The sequence below is a fragment of the Ostrea edulis genome, chromosome 7 (assembly GCF_947568905.1).
Source record: "Ostrea edulis chromosome 7, xbOstEdul1.1, whole genome shotgun sequence".
NCBI classification, from domain to species: Eukaryota; Metazoa; Mollusca; class Bivalvia; order Ostreida; family Ostreidae; genus Ostrea; species Ostrea edulis.
The window spans coordinates 21,429,932-21,448,570 of NC_079170.1; the positions used below are offsets into that span (position 1 = coordinate 21,429,932).

Genomic DNA, 18,639 nt, shown 5'->3' on the forward strand with positions numbered 1-18,639 from the left:
GTCGATAGCAAACTGCCGTACACTCTCAGTCAATGAGATTAACAACCCTGCAGATTCTTTTAAAAGAGCCACTTACTACAAACCACATCTTAACGGGGAAGGTCATTTCACCACTTCCCCCTCCTGGGGAGTTCGTGAAGGAAGACCTCTATATTCGCAAACGCTGGAGAAGAGTGCAGCACCTTCTGGAACAGTTTTGGTTAAGGTGGAAACGAGAATACCTAGCACATATCACCTTGCGTCAGTTGTGACCTGATGAGAAGTGACACGGTCAAGACAGCCATCAGTATTAGAGAGAACAATTCTTAAGTTGGTGTTCCTCATAGAAACGTAATGTCTAAAGTAATGTTGTTTCACTTAAAACGTGTTCATGTCAATCAGTGAGCTTATGAATTTCAACCTTAAACTTTAAATGTGATATTTCTTTTGGAAATACAAGGGATTTGGTGGGAGTGTAAATGTCAGCGATGGTTTTACCTAAATTTTTGTTTTGTCATTTTGTTTAATATCAGAATAATTACATTTACTACATGTATTAGCATGCAGTAGAATTGTACATTCCGGAACTGTTCATTTTTATCGGTTCTGTACCAGTGTTTAGTTACGCATTGTCGAGCATGTACATTGTTTAACGTACAGATAACGTAACACGCAACGGGTGTGATCCACTTTTTGTTTTACATTAGTCATAATCTCCTAGCAGTTTGGCCAGAGAGAGAGAACACGTTCTTACGTTGATGCCTAGGAGGAGTAAGCATTCTCTGGCGACAGGTCTACATCACCAAATTCATGTGCAGGAAATTTTATAAAGGGGGTTCACAGATATCCAATCATTCAAACAAACAAAAAGAAAAGAAAGAATTTTCAAATCCAAGTAAAACTTTAAACTCTTCTTGATGACTAGCAGGCCATGCTGTAAATGAACTTGAATTTGCAATACACAAAAAGGTTTACACATCATAATTTTCTGATTCTTTGAGAGAAATTTCAGTTTAAAGAATATTTGTATACTTCTGTGTAAAACTTAGAACCCCACCCTTGCCTCAGAGTTTATGAATTTTGTTTAGATATAATAATTTGCTGCAATTTGCGAAGTGAAGGAAAGAATAAAATATTGAAAGTTTGGAACACTTGTGTAAGCGATTATAAATGCATGCTATACTAGTAAATAAGATGGGGATTTTCATATGAACTTTTTCCATGAAATGGAAGACTGAAACATGATATTATATAGCAATTCATATCGATTTAGCACTATTGATCCCGTGGGGACCCGGGCTAGAATAGATCCATAGTACCCCTTGCTTATCGAAAAAGACGACTATAGAAATGGGGCGGTCCTTCGGATGAGACTGCAAAAAACGATGCCCCGTGTCACAGCAGGTGTGTTACTGCTCAAATTCCATAAGCGCCGAGCATAGGCCTAAATTTTGCAGCCCTTCACCGGCAATGGTGACGACTCCATATGAGTCAAATATTCTTGAGAGGGACGTTAAACACAATTTATAGTGCTATTATAACTTGTATATCCATACAGCTGCGCATCATTACAAACCATGCCTAGCGCATCTCAGTACGTCATTCGATCAACAATTACAATAAGTATATGCTCAGGAAGGGACAACTCATAAACTTGTATGAAAACATGATAATAGCTATGATTCACATTAGTAACCAGTCTAAAGGAGAAACAAAAGTCATTCATAAAATGTCTTTCGTCACCTGAAGGGCACAAGTTTAGTTTGGGTGCTCTAGGTGTCTTACTTCGAGAACACTCGTTATTGTCGGGTTCGTTATACGTATATTTTGTAAGCGATAAATATTTTTGAACGGGCTGCAAGTCCAATCGGAACTCCTCGAATGTCTCGCCCACTCAACATCTAGACATTCGAGGAGTTCCGATTGGCCGCAAGTCTACATCCAGATTGACATAGGCGCGCAGGAAAACAGATACCAATCGAGACGGCAATCCATTCAACATACAGAGAAGTGTAATGCTACAGGTAACGTTATGATAAATCATAGGAATAACATCTCTTCATCAAAATGTCGGTCTTATCTATTTGTAGCAGTAATAGCGAGCGCTGGCTCGTACTGCGAACTCTAATGACTAGAGCGCGGGAAAAAATCCGAGCTAAATCTCAACCTCTGACAAGAATTTTTTTTGACGCCAATCCCAGAAGTCCCTCGTACGAAATGGCGGATGGTTCGATTCGTAAAATAATAATAATAAAAAATCTTTGAAGTATTACAAACCTTTCTTATTTGAAAGGAAAGGATGACAATCATATTCTTCCCCCTTTCTTTTTCTTTGTAAAATATTGTCTAAAGAAATGTAAACAAGCACGTCACAACTACCAGGCTACGTCACAACACGCTCGTTGCATTTCCCGCTAAACTGGTTCCTACCTTGGCGAGAAGAGCAAGACAGTAATCCTACGTATTGACAGTGAACGAGATCAGTTTTCCTTGTTTTCAATGTAAATTTTTTGAAAATGTATTCAGATATGCTGCGCTCGCCCCAACGGTCACACCGTAATCATATTAGAGGGCGAAGCCCTCTCACGGTGCGAAGGGCCGTGATAGCGGAGCTCTCCCTATAGGTAACACGTATCTACATGTTTAAAACGAAAATATAGGAAAATAATGAAAAACTAAACCATACCTATGGAACTTGAAAAGTTTGGTACTAATGGCGTCGATTCGAATATTTGCGCGTGGACATATATTCCTCCATTTTGAATCTCGTCCACCCTAGTTCACGTCGTTCTGAGATGTTACACATAAAATCTGTAAAAGCATGTAAATCTTATTTTCTTAATAATCATATATAATCACTCCACGATTAACGCCATGTTTTTTGTTGTGGTTCAAACGCTTTGTTTGTAAAGAACCAGAGCCACGAATAGCCAAAAATGGCCCTTAGTCAGAACATGATATTATTCTCTGGGACAGAAACCAAGAATATCTATTTTTCAAATATGTTATCCTTTTCCCGATATCATTTCAATTTATTTAGTTATTGATGTTCAAAGTACCCATTGTTTTTGGCTAGATTTTTATTGACGTCACAAATTTGCAACGTAACGTCACAATTTTACAATGTTTCATGCACTTTTACGTGAAAGTTTTCTAGGTATCAAAGTGAATTTGCGGATTTTTTGGGTGTGTGTCTTATCATTTGGGGGCAAACTTCCACCAGGTTCGTTTGCTCACAAACCAAACTCTTCCACTTAGGCATTATGGGATAGCAATTTCTTAGGCCGCATATACTGTGACGTTACTGTAGAATGACGAAAAAACATAACGTCAGACGTAAACAACTTTCAAAACAAAAACGTAAACATCAAGTTCATTACTTTACACAATAATTTGAACAGTCTCCCTACTTTTTAATGATCTTTTGATCATTTTATGTTTAAAATAAAATCCATACTTTTATATTAATGCTCTTAATATCAATATCTTCAAACTTTTAACTGCGAACTACTTCTTTAGTGTTATTTGCCTGCGTGATAATCGCGGACTCACAATATACAAATCTGTATATTGTGCTGCGTCACATAGGAGAGGTCTATTCGTAGGTGACGTAATGAGGCCTCGATGGGGAGTTTGCATTTGGGGGGTGTTATTATTATCCCACATGTACATGTAAACACGCTGAAAAGAATGCAGGGGTTAACATTTACGTTTGTCCGCTTGTCCGGTACCAGTGGAAAAACATTTCGGACAAGTGAATATTGATGGGCACTTGTCCGATTGGACAAGTGCTTTTTAGGTCACCTGAATTCATTCAGGTGACCTATTGCTATCTGTTTTTGTCCGTCGACGTGCGTCGTGCGTTAACATTTGAACATTTTCAGCTTCTTCTCCGAAACCCCTGAACCAATTTTGGCATATAGCATCTGTGGGTGGAGGGGAACAAAAATTGTGAAATTCGTGGTCCCTGCCCCCCTGGGGCCTGAGGGGTGGTGCAAAAACCATCAAAATGAGTGTAATTTTAAAAAATCTTCTTCTTTACTCCTGGACATCAAGAAGCCAAACTGTGGGCATAATTATAATGAGCGTTGAGCCCTCTACCAAAATTGTGAAATTCATGGCCCCTGGGGCAGGGGTTCTTGTGTTAGGGTGGGGCTCTATTGGTCATATAGTGAAAGTGTAGAAATTCTTTGAAAATCTTCTTCTCTGTCTCTGGGTATTAAGTAGACAAACTAATAGCATGGTAATGATGAGCAAGGATGCCTCTTTATACCCCCTGCAACAAGTTGTGGGGGGGGGGGGAGGTATACTGGAATTGGGTTGTCCGTCTGTCCGTCCGTCTGTAGACGCAATGGTTTCCGGGCTCTAAAGCATTATCCTTTCCACCTACCGTCACCATATCATATATATGGACTACCCATGGGATGAAGATGCTCCCTATCGATTTTGGGGTCAAAAGGTCAAAGGTCAAGCGCACTGGACATTGAAGTAGCAATATGGTTTCCGGGCTCTAAAGCGTTATCCTTTCCACCTACAGTCACCATATCAAACATATGGACTACTCATGGGATGAAGATGATCCCTATTGATTTTGGGGTCAAAAGGTCAAAGGTCACGCGCACTGGACATTGAAGTAGCAATATGGTTTCCGGGCTCTAAAGCGTTATCCTTTCTACCTACAGTCACCATATCATACATATGGACTACCCATGGGATGAAGATGTTCCCTATGGATTTTGGGGTCAAAAGGTCAAAGGTCATGTGCACTGGACATCGAAGTAGCAACACTCAGAAAAGAGGTAGTTTACACCCTTCGGGAGATTGGGGTAAGCGGGGGGTATTCTTAGTGAGCATTGCTCACAGTACCTCTTGTTGAAAATTGTGAAATTCATGGCCCCTGGATCAGGGGTTCTGGTGCTAGGGTGGGGCTCTATAAGTCATATAGTGAAAATGCATTATTTCTTTGAAAATCTTCTTCTCTGTCCTTGGGTATTAAGTAGACAAACCAATAGCATGGTGATGATGAGCAAGGATGCCTCTTTCAAAATTGTGAAATTCATGGCCCCTGGGTCAGGGGTTCTGGTATTAGGGTGGGGCCCTATTGATCATATAGTGAAAATGCATTTTATTTCTTTGAAAATCTTCTCCTCTGCTGCTGGGTATTAAGTAGACAAACTAATAGTATGATAATGATGATCAAGGATGCTTCTTTCAAAACTAAAATCTATGGTCCCTGGGTCAGGGGTTCTGGTGCAAAGGCGGGGCTGACCACATAGCTATTCAATGTTTCTTCCATCCAAAAGTAAAATTCTTATATTTAAACACAAACCTTATTCAAACATTGGAAGGTTGTTACATGATACTCAGGTGACCTATAAGGCCCCTGGGCCTCTTGTTTATGTAAAGAAGTCTCCAAACAATTTTGTGAAAAGTTTATCGGTAGTTAAGAGTCGGAAGTACATGTATAATGCATGGAAAATGAACTTCGATTGCTATGTAAACTAGCTGAGTCAAACTCAATCGGGATTGGTGTTCACTTATTACGTACTACTTTCAATCACCCATTGCAATCTCTTACCAGAGAGCGTTACGCTACGCTCCACAACGTAGCGCGCCCTCTGGTGAGAGAATGCATCCATGGATCTTACGAAGTCATTGATTCAAGATGGGAAGTCTAGATAAAATTTTGTTTTATGCGTCTGTTGTTTTTATCAAGATAATAAGATAAAAAACAATCGATCAAGCAGGTATAAAAATAGACTATATATTAAGTAAATTAAATACAGTTTTCAAGATGACGATATTATATCCTTTTTAAAAAAAATTCCGGACAAGTGAAGTTGAAGTTCGGACAAGTAAATATCTTTGTCTCTTGTCCAAATGGACAAGTAGGAAAAAAAGTTAATGTTGAGCCCTTGAATGCCAGCCAGGCTTCTGACAGCGGTGTTGTTATTTAAGACACATGCTGCTACGTGTACCAGTCTTCACGAAAACTCAGTGGTTCGAAGACCGAGGCCAGTGAATTTTAGGGTCGGGTCAGTGAAATTAAAAAAATCAGGAAGTCCGATGGTCTTGTAGACTTTTTGTAAGTCACATTGAATATAATGTTGGATTTAGATATTCAAAACGTCTTATTTACTTAAATTACCATCAAAATAAAGATAAATCAATAAATAGCGCATAAAGTAAATGTTTTGACATCGTGGTTTGTTTATTTCTTTAAAGTAAAGAACGATAACTATGTCTATACTTGTAATTGTCAAGATAACTTGTACGTTGATCACGTGAATATTCAACGAACAACTTATTGAAACAACAAAAATGGCCGCGTTCTGTATCGTACTGCGCACTGGTAACTGCTGCTTTATTGCATTGTCAAATTAAAATGAACTTCGTCAATTGCAGTTATCTCTGATTTTATGCAATTTCTATAGTTTATAGAATTAATCAATCGTTTACATTTGATGTTTGTAGAGAAGGCTACTTCCTAAGGTTCACTCGGGCTGTTTTCATGTTTGTGAAAAATACGTGAATTTGTAGTCTTGTTGTTTGCGGGTGAAGAGAGAGAGAAAATACCATGTACAGTGTTGTTTTTCTGGTATCGACAGAAAGGATGATGTCTTAGGGTGGATATGAATATGAGTAATACACATAGTTTCAGTAAATTGATTGTACAGTTTTACAATGCATTCCATAATGTATGTGATAAACATGTACTATGGAAAGTTTGGGGGCCAGTAAATTTCACTGTGTGCCAATAAATTCAGACAGTTCACTGGTCCGACTGGCCAGCAAGTTTTAAATGTTTTCGTGAAAACTGATGTACAACTTTGGACAGTGAGTAAACATTTTAATCCTATGTTTCACACTTGTATTTTTTGCACACTAATTGCAATTGTTGCATAAAATTTTGTGTTTTGCCATAGTTACATTTATGGTGGGGGGGGGGGGGGGGGGGGCGGTAATAGGGAAACTGTTACAGAAGTAGTCGTACATGTACAGAATAACACAAGACCATTTAGTTTAGTCATATGGAGATAATTTATTTCACATTAGGCTAAGAACATTTTTTCACGTGATCTCATTATCAGGTAAAATATGTTTCATTTATTTAGTTTCCTAACCGGAACATTTATTACAATGATAAAAACCTGTGTGTATTTCAAAATGCCTTATCATCATTATACATGTAACTCCATAACATTTATGAAATTAATTCATTTATCTAAAAAAAAATCTTGTTTTGATACTGCTACGTAATAGAATCAAACTCCCTCCTCCCATATATTTGGTTAGTGTCACTGCGGAGGTTACCAATAGAACCTAATTTTCACATAAATAGAAATAAGAATTTTATCAATCAAGAGGATAACTTCATGGTGAATTAACACATATGTAGTTTGGCATCCACCATAAAAATTTGCTTATTTCAACACTTTCACATTTCTTCCTGTCATTAGGTTTAGTTCTTTTCTTACATAAAATGCACGAGGGAAACCCTTTTCCATTATCAGACACTTTCTCCATATTATGAATACTTAAACTAAAGTGTGGTTTAATAATGTGTTCGGTTCTTCCTTTTATAATGCTTACTAGTAATATTTTGCTTAATCATATTGGGTAAAAAAAAATATTTTTTTTAAATACATGCATCAACTTTTACTTTAGGAAGGAGTGCCATTTGTATGTTCACTTCTATTTTAATCAGTATTAATATCTTCTCTTTTTTTCCCATTTGTCATTTTTTAAATTTTGTTATAAGAGTTATGATTTTGCATATTTGCTGATGAGACTGAATTTTAAATGATAAATATAATTGAAACAATTAAATACACACTATTTTCGGTAACATTCTTTTTACTCTTGTTTTTCATTTACGAAATATTTATTATAATCCTTTTTTTATTAACTGCCTTGTGTTTTGCTAATTAGATCGAGTAATGTAACTCTGTTTGTCAATGAATTTCATTTACAAGCAAAACAAGGTCCATATTACTAGATTTATTTTTCGTATTCATATTTGTACATGTATGAATTTCTATATATTGATTTCTTTTGGATTATCTCTGTAAGCATCAAAATTTTTATTATAGGGGTGGAAAGGTACCCTCACCGATTTTGCTGAAATTTGGCATATAGTGATTATTTGATACCCTCTCATAGAATTTGGTACCAAAATTCGAAATTGAGGTACCGTTGCCATGGTAACATGAACACTGTGAAAACTGCTCCCAAGATGCTTAAAAATGCTCAATTTTGGCCTGTTTTTGATTAAACATAAATAAATTAATTTTACTGATGTACAAATTTCTCTATTGCTTGCTTAAAGCTTGGGTTCAGCATAATAAATTCTTAATAAAACATCAATAAATCAATATTGGATTACCTATTGTTCCTGAGGTTGAAAAATCAATGTTTTAGCATTTTGACTATTTTTGAAAAAAATCATTTTTAAGCCATTTTATGACATCATTTACAAGAAAACACAACAACACACATCAATGAAAGTTATACATGATTTAATTCATCCCATTATGTTTAAGATATAAAAAAAAACGACCAATGTCTTATTTTGCTAAATAAAATTATATAGCTTGAAAAATTGGTTGCCATGGTAGTATGAAAAATCTCATATGTATATATGAGTCAAATTTTAATAATTTATCAATATAATATCCTTAATCTATTAAATTTGGCATAAACAATGATAAATATCATGAATTCTCATGTTATGAAATATTTCAGTTGCCATAGCAACCATATTTCAGTATTTTATAACAAGGTTTTAATAAGTAAACTAGTATGCTAATTTGTATCAGAAAGCATTACAGGTCTGCTTATTACCATGTGATAGTGTAAACTCATTGTCATATTATATTTGAACATATAAATTGATGTAAAGGTCTGCTTAAATTAGCAATATAAATGATTAATTCTTTTGTTACCATAGCAACCATTATAAGATACATGTATATGGTTCCTTTAAGTTTTGAAGAAAAGTGCTGACTATAAAACTGATTTGTGTCAGGAAGCAGAAACGTGTGTGTGCCTATTATTAAGTGAAAGTGTTCTGTCATAATCTTAATAATTGTTATAAAGTACACATTTCATGATTTCCATGGATTAGTCATAAGTTGGATTAGTTTGTGTAGCAAACATTTAACAAAATCTTCAAGTCAAAATGCATTGGCAGAAGATTATTACATTTAAAATGAAAATTAAATTTTTTTTAATGTGTTCGAATTACTTTGTATTGAATAGAATTTTTACTTTTCACAAGATAAAATTACATATAAATTTATCTCTAGGTATTTCCTGTAAAAGCATTATATGACTGTTTAATCATTTGAATTTAATTATTACAAAGGGGAAAATATGAAGAAAAATGTGTTACTATGGAAATGATAGGGCCAGCAACCATAATCATTGAAAACAATTTAATGTACATGTACTTCAGTAGATTTATTCTATAATATCATAACTTTATCTTTGTATTCATAGGCTGGTTAAAATATACTAAATAAGAAGGAATTCAATTTTGTAGTTTAGTTACTATAGAAACCTACTTCCATGGAAACATTATATTGGCGATTTAGATTTCTTTTCATTTTAAACTACAAGTATTTTACCTACTTATACTCAGTTTAGTCAGTTTTGACCAGAGATAGCTAGTCCAAAAGTCCTGTTATGTAAATGTTGGTAATCTGACTGTTTTGTCTCCATGGAAACATTAAATAGGAACTGTAACAGCTACATGTAACTGTAGTATATTAATGATTGGGTATGCATTCTTTTCCCCAACATTTTCTTGACACTGATTTTTATAAGCTACCCACATACATATGCACTAACGCTTTCTAAATTGTTTTGTGTGTCAACTAAAGCTGCAAGGTACCAGAAAGATGATGTTACTTAGGTCACAATCTACTTACACCAGTACACCACCCTTTCATTTCATTTCTTTATTTCTCGATTAATCCAACTTTAGTAGGGGGGAAAACAACTGAATATGGATGGCCTTTTGGCTTGTGTCAGTACTTTCTCCATATATAAGTACACTTTTCTAATTATTTTGTTGCAAATAATTTCATTCATTTCCATGAATAAATGATTCTGTGATGATGGCATTAAAAAAGATTTGCAATGCAAAATCAATGCCCATTAAAATTCCCAAAACATCCATTGTTTATAACAACACAATTTACAGGTTTTGGTTTTGTATCAAAATTATATGGGTTTATGTGTCATACATGTAGATGAATGACTTATAAGATGCATACATTACAAAAAATACTGCCCAACTTCCAATTCGGGGTGTTGTATTATTTTGTTTTTAAATGCAAATTTTGTGTCCATCTTGGTTATATTAAGAATATGAATTTAAAGTTGTCCTGTTTCTGTCAGACTTATCCTGATTGTTTTCTATTAGATTAAAATTGTACATTTTAAATTGCAGTCTGTGAAGCTCTCAGTCAGTGCAGAAAATAAATTAAACAATCTTCAATTATATGTTCAAGCTTTATCTAAAAATGAGTTTGTAAACAATGACTAACACACTATATTTGTTTTTGCATATATATCAGTATTTTTCTGTAAACTATGGACATGTACAGTTGCAGTGTTCAGTTGAGTACAGTTCCTTCCATGAAAGGGGATGAGAAATTCAAAAACAGGTCATCAAATATTCTCCAACAGTTTCAGCCTCTGTGATTTTCTCAGTGGACACATTCCAGTTGAACAATCTTTAAACAAGTCCCAGCCATGTTGGATCCACTTAAATTTTAATGACCCACAACTGTGTTGTCATAATGATGATGCTGAGTCTTATACATTCCTCACAGAAAATATTTCTGTCTTAATTTCATTTCGAACATCCAATCTTGAATCTGCACCCCTGACTGTCAGAGCTACAAATGTATATTAACAATAATAAATATTTCTTGCTGATTAATAAGTTTAAATAACATCAGAACTTCAAAATGAAATTAAATTGACAGATTTATGAATATTTACAAACGTTAAAGTTAATGTCATAAATCTTATTCACAAACACCTATCGGCACAGGCATTTCTCATGTACAAGATTTTGCTTGAAGTTTATTTTCAACGGTGAATTGCATATGGAATTGGATAGATTTATATATTTGTTTACTGTCTAGTTATTTTACAAACTGAGGCAAAATGAATGATAGTAAAGTACTTACGGATCTGAATTGTTATGACAACAGCATTGGACACAATTAATGCCACCTGTGCGTTTCTTTTTCGGCTAATCTTCTCAGAAGTTTTTGCATACAAGTTCTCCCTGTTGTAATCACGATCGCAGCGTAAATCCACTGATACATCATCATTGAAAGCTATCCATCGAGAGCATAACAGTCTCCGACAAACACTTAAGTATCAAATGTAAAATTCTAGTTGATTTAAAGACATATGTTATTCTAATAGATACGATACACATTTATCAATATAAGAACAATCCACCAGTGGTTGTGTTTCTGCACAAAAATTGAAATAATTTTCTCTCATTTTCAGTGGGATTTTTGGGTATTTAAGGGCATATATTTCATGTTAAGGCGTTGCAGCAAATTAATTTTATTTTTAAAAATTACACACAACATAGCTTTATCAAATAGCAATGGAAATTAAATGAAAAATGAATATACACATTTTTTATAAAGGAAAATTCAATATTTACCGAGGGGCACGTCTTGCACAAAATTGTATGTCTTGTTGCCATGGAAACACGAGTCAAAGCCCATTTTAAAGGTGTCATAATTAAAGTACTGAAGTATGTATACTTTGTGTAAAATTTCGTCAAAATCTGTGTCGGTCGTTTTCCACATGTTTTGATGCTTACAGAGAATGGCTCTTAATATAATTAGATATTTTAATTATCTGAAAATCGTTGAATTTAATGAATATCTGGCTTCACATGATTCATCTCCTTACATTCAGTTTTCTTGGCACTGATGAACATGATGAAATCGCTATCCTGTACAAAAAAAAACTTGGAGTTGGAGGGCCGAGGGCCGGGGTGCCTAACTCGATAGGCTACGTAGATGTGACGATATATATCCCGTGTTTTTTAATATTTCTAAAGTTATCATACAAAATATGGGTAACATACAAAAATTAAGCGTCCACATAACATTACAAAGGATAAACTGTAAGCTACAAATCTCTGAGCTACAACATTCGTTCGGTTGTTTATGTGCCATACGTCATCGGGTACCGTTATATTTCGACACACAGGTATTCCGGTCCATTACATATTTAATAATTTTAAGGATTTTCTAAACTGTCTTGCATGGTAATACTTTATTTTAAATTAAAACTATTTTATATATCAATTTAACTAAAATAATTTTATTTAGTAAAATTATTTCCACGTTAAAACTTTGTGCGCGGTTGGACGTTAATGAGTTAACTGTCTTGCATGGTAATACTTTATTTTAAATTAAAACTATTTTATATATCAATTTAACTAAAATAATTTTATTTAGTAAAATTATTTCCACGTTAAAACTTTGTGCGCGGTTGGACGTATGTGAGTTGAATTCATCATATTTGTAGATTACCACGTCACGTTACGTTTACCACTTTCATCACATTCATGATAAATAAACAGCTTTGTCATCTTTACTGCGTTTGGAGTCTAACTGAACTCGGGAAAATTCTTTATACAACATTATTGAACCCTTAACATAAATATGTATATATATATTGTGTTTTTGGATGCCTACCTTGTGATATTGTATTTTGTCTGTGATAGTCGGTTTCTGTAGAGCTCATGTTATTTGTTATGCTCCCCTTCAAAGAAGAGGGGCATATTGGTTTGCACCTGTCGGTTGGTCGGTCGGTCGGTAGACCACATGTTGTCCGCTCAATATCTTGAGAACCATTCACTTGATGATAATGATATTTCATATGTGGGTCGGTTATGAGTAGAAGAGGACCCCTATTGTTTTTCAGGTCAAAAGGTCAAGGGTCAATCTTCTCTGGACATAGGAATATAATGTCCGCTCAATATCTTGAGAACCCTTTGCTTGAAAGACATCAAACTTGGCACATTGGTACATCCTAAGGAGTAGATGACCCCTATTGATTTTGAGGTCATATGGTCAAGGGTCAAACTGGGCATAGGAATATACTGACCATTCAATGTCTAGAGAACCCTTTGCTTGACAGACATCAAACTTGGTACACTGGTACATCTTCAGGAGAAGATGACTGATTGGTTTTGAGGTCCAAAGGTCAAGGGTCAAACTGAACATTGGAATATACTGTCTGCTCAATATCTTGAGAACCCTTTGCTTGACAGACATCAAACCTAGTACACTGGTATATCTTCAGGAGAAGATGACTCCTATTGATTTTGAGGTCACATGGTCAAAGGTCAAGGGTCAAACTAAACATGGGCATATACTGTCTGCTCAGTATCTTGAGAACCCTTTGCTTCACACACATCGAACTTGGTACACTGGTAAATCTTCAGGAGAAAATTACCCATATTGATTTTGAGGTCACATGTTTAAAGGTCAAGGATCAAACTGGATATTGGAATATACTGTCCGTTCAATATCTTGAGAACCCTTTGCTTGACAGACATCAAACTTGTTACACTGGTATATCTTCAGGAGAAGACGATCCCTATTGATTTTCAGATCACATGGTCAAAGGTAAAGGGTCAAACTGGACATTGGAATATACTGCCTGCACGATATCTTGAGAACTCTTTGCTTGACAGACATTAAACTTGACACATTGGTATATCATCAGAAGGTGACACCTATTGATTTTGAGGTCACATGGTCAAGGGTCAAACTGGACATAGGAATATACTGTCCGCTCAATATCTTGAAAACCCTTTGCTTGACAGACATCGAACTTGGTAGCTGGTACATCTTCAGGAGTTGATGACCCCTATTGATTTTAAGGTCATATGGTCAATCCACTCTTGACATAGGAAAGTATTGTCCGCTCAATATTTTGAATTGATGATACTACTCTCAATTAATTGATGTGTGTGTATAACGCTTTTTAATTTTGCACCATTGGGGGGGGGGGGGGGGGGGCACATGCGTCTATTGTTTACAGTGCCGACTTTAAATAAAATTTTCTTACTTACCAATGATGATTTGGATCAGCATCGTAGGACTGCGCATAGCTCTTTTCGAACTGTCTGCTAGCAAAACACCATTTGTATCGATGTCAACTTTACCCTACACTACAATTGGTTATTATCATGTGACCGACACATCCCGAAAGTTCTGTATTTTTTTAGGTATTTCGGGTGTATTTTCAATAGACAATATAAAACACTTTGAAGTACTTTAATTACAGATTTTATTAAAAATCCACCCGTAATACCTACACTGCACAGGCTATTGATGTTTTAAACATAAGGCAAAAAAATATGTTTGTTTCAGGTCGCCTCCGATTTCAAAAAAAGGTCGGTAGGTAGGCTTTTTATTTATTTTTTTTCAATATATTTTTTTTTCAAATATGTGCCTTCAATGAAAATTTGATAGTTAAAGTTGTTTAATGGATAAAAAAATTGGTTCAGAGCACAATGTTTAATTGACAATATGCACAGTATGTGATTGAGTTTTGATATACATTTACAATAAATGTCTTAGCATATTAAAGTTGTCAGACATCATATATGGAGCAGAAACCATGCACATTTTTAAAGGTGGTACAGATTATGATAAATAGTTTATTATTCATAAACATTGTCATTTGTTTGTAATCAAGTGTCAGCTACTTCTACCCAAAACACAATATTCAACCACATACACAATACATTTGACAAAAAGCATTGTATAGTATATAGTTCATACAATGTTTATTAGGCTAAAGACTATCCTTGCACTTGGTTTGAGTGACTTTGTACATGTACATCATGTACATATTCTCGTGGAAGTCCTATACTTCCACCGAATAGTTCTTTATAATTACTTACATGCTTTGACATACTACATGCAAGTAATATATAAACATAGTTTAGGCGTTCAGTTAATTTCGTTTTTAAATAAATGATTGATGGCTTTGAACACTCTGTACAAGTTACCAGTGAAAGGATTTTTTTACCCCTTGAATCCAGGGGCCAGGGCCTTCAAGTTTGGGGAAAATAGCGATATTTGATTGAAATTGGGAAATTTGTTTAATACAAATGAATTTATAAGAAAAACAAGCAAAAAGTTAACCATTTGATATTTTATTATCAATGTGGCTGGCTTAAAAAAGCTTTCATTTCCGGTCTTTAGCAAAGAAAAAAACTGTCACAAATGTTTTGCAACAGAGTGACACTGAGGTTGGATGGCCCCTCATGGTATATTCTCATCAAACCATCCAATTTGGGAATTTTTTGGCATCATTTTGGAAAAAACATCTACTTTTCAGCATTGCCCATGATTAGGAATGGGGCCAAATTTCTGCACTCTACCAGGGATTTATCAGCCTATTTTGGGAAACGCCATTTTTTCATTATTGGGAAAATTTAATCGACATTTTGCTGAAATTGGGAAAATATATTAAATTCCAACATAACCTTTAATTTTCACAGAAACACAGCACAGTGTTAACATGGTCAGACCGCATCAGCAAATTCTAATAATGCTGTTCAAAGATATGTGTTTACAAGTCTATTAATGCATGGAGTGCAAATAATATTCATTGAGGGAAAGCCTCTCTCTACAGAGGCAGTAGAGACATGAACAATGCAAAGAAGTTCCAGGAAACAGAATGCACGATTTGCGATTAAAAAACCACACAATTTTTTCAAAATTTAATTTTTGGAAGTTTTACCCGCAAATTGGGGAAATTTGAGCCTACTTTCGATTAGGAATGGGGGCCGAATATCGGCCCCTGAGAAGGTACTGATAAATCCTTGTCTACAGACCCTAAAAATTCCCCGCAGTGCACGGGCATTTTGAGTTGAAAAGAGTGAAGGATCATTAAATTCTCTTCATATGTCGCAGGAACTGCTACTGGATCCAAGTGTGAGACAAAGAATAAAAACGTTCGACTACGAACGGGGTCTCGTTTGGTGCTAGCCCTCACTTCACGTCCGCACGACTGTCCACCTTAAAATCTGCGCCTTGAATAGGTCGCTTAATAGAGGGCGAAGCCCTCTCACGGCCCGAAGGGCCGTGAGAGCGGAGCTCTCCCTATAGGTAACACGTATATACATGTTTAAAAGGAAAATATAGGAAAATAATGAAAAATTAAACCATACCTATGGAACTTGAAAAGTTTGGTACCAATGGCGTCGATTCGAATATTAGCGCGTGGACATGTATTCCTCCATTTTGAATCTCGTCTACCCTAGTTCACGTCGTTCTGAGATGTTACATAAAATCCGTAAAAACCTGTAAATCATATGTTTTTTGTTGTGGTTCAAATGCTATGTTTGTAAATTTGCTAAATAACGACGCTGAATATGACGTCACAATGTACTGTTTACATCGATTGCGTTATATTTCCCGCGTTCAATATATAGGCGGATCAGATGTCCAAAATTAGGATGCTTTGATGCAGCTCTGTCCTCGTGCTAACTTCGGGTTATTTTTGTCCTGTTTTGGATATAGATACTAATGCCAAAACTTTTTTGCTTCGCCCTCAAACACGGTCACGCTGTAAAACATATTATCAATTTGTGCAAGACAGTTGTCATAATATTATAATTGGGGTTCTGATGCTGACATTTAGGTAACTTTATTGCCGATACCGAAGCAGCTTCTAATAGATGTACCGCCAATGTTGTCATCGGTTTTGTTATCTCGTACCAAAATTATTTCGGGTAATAGTTCGTACATCGATAAATTGAAGAAGAAAAATATAGGGTCGGTGGATATATTTAGGGTCGGTCGGGTGACCGGAAACAAACAATTTTTTATTTTGGCCTAATATAATAAAAAAAAAATGTCTTCTTGTAAACAAACTATGCATTCACAGAAAGACAATTTTTTTTTATTATACATACTTAAAACGCAGACGTCCTGTTGGAAAACCCAGGGAAAATACAATGAGAGAGGGGGTACTGAAAATCCTGTCCACAAGCACCTGTGACTGCCAGGTGATGGTGCACAAAACATGCTCTGGGCAGGTGCTCACACATGGCTCGAAATTGACATATGGCCATCAGTCTGTGATGGTTAAGAGTCTGACAGACTGACTAACATCTGGTCAATTTTTTAAAGCTCATTTTGGGAAACCTACTTATCGAATCTTAAAAATATGTCATTATTATAATAAGCTAACACTATTATCAAAACAAGCAATATTTACATTTAGTTTGTTGTATCTAATAGTTATTAAGAATTGTCAACAGTCATTATTATAATAAGCTTACTCTTATGGAGCGCCAAATTAACATTAACTCAATTATTTGAAGATATCATCAATTCAATTATTGCTCTCTTTAATTGAATTAATGCGTGCTTCAATTCAATTATTGCTCTCATCAATTGAATTAATGCGCACATTGATTGAATTAATGAGAGCAATAATTGATTTAATGCACGCATTAATTCAATTATTGCTCTCTTCAATTCAATTGATGAGAGCATCAATTTTGTAGAAATATTGCTCGCAATAATTAATTTAGAGCTCGGTATAAATGATTTGATGATCTCTGTAATTCAATTGAAGATATCTTTAATTATTTGCAATGCTTTTGTATAAGGAATTAATGTGTGCATCAATTATTTTAAAGAGAGCAACAATTCAATTAAAGAGATCATTAATTCAATTGTGGATATTTTGAATTGAAGATATCTTTAATTATATAGTTGCTCTCTTCAAATGAATTAAAGATATCATTAATTCAATTGAAGAGAGCAATAATTGAATTAATGCGCGCATTAAATCAATTGTTGCTCTCATCAAATGAATTAATGTGCACATCAATTCAATTATTGCTCTCCTCAATTGAATTGTAGCGCGCATCAATTCAATTGTTGATATTATTAATTCAATTGAAGCGTGCATCAATTCAGCTGAAGAATTAATAATATCATCAATTCAATTAATGTGCTCAATAATTCATAATTGAAGATATCATTAATTATTTGAAGAGATCTTTAATTAAATTGTTGCGCAAATCAAATGAATTGAAGATATCTTCAATTATTTGAGTTTATGTTAATATGGCGCTCCATATTCTCTACTATCATTATCAAAACAAGCAATATTTACATTTACTTTGTTGTGTCTAATAGTTGTTAAGAATTGTCAGCAGTCATTATTCTAATATAAGGCCGTACTTTTGAGTTTTCTATTTCGCTCAGAGCAGAAATACATTTGTTCATCATGCTCATATAAAGCTTATCTATAGAACATGACTAAACAATGTCCGACTCTCAATATTTTTCCTTAAATTAGGTAAATTTAATTACTTCACAGTGGTAAAATTGCAATATTAATTAATGTTGATGATATTAAATGTGTGATAATTAATGTTGATGATATTCAATGTGTGATAATTAATGTTGATGATATCCAATGTGTGATAATTAATGTTGATGTTATCCAATGCATGATCAATTCATGATGATTAATTCTAATACCTGTGACGATCTTTAAATATCTTGAAATATAGGAATATTAACTTTGATTAACAAAGATGCTGTAATACATGATGTAAATTTGCAG

The 18,639-nt window shown here is 34.7% G+C and overlaps 1 long non-coding RNA gene and 1 pseudogene across 1 annotated transcript; one reads left to right on the forward strand and one right to left on the reverse strand.

Annotated features, from left to right (window-relative positions):
• The first annotated feature begins 1,909 nt into the window (after positions 1–1,909).
• LOC125656910 (uncharacterized) overlaps positions 1,910–18,639 on the forward strand; it is a 39,108-nt pseudogene continuing 22,378 nt past the window's right edge.
• Positions 10,479–11,383, reverse strand: LOC130047919 (uncharacterized). Its single transcript, XR_008796737.1, has 2 exons — positions 11,184–11,383; positions 10,479–10,886 (listed from the first exon to the last, which is right to left on the reverse strand). It is a non-coding gene; the product is annotated as an uncharacterized LOC130047919 (long non-coding RNA).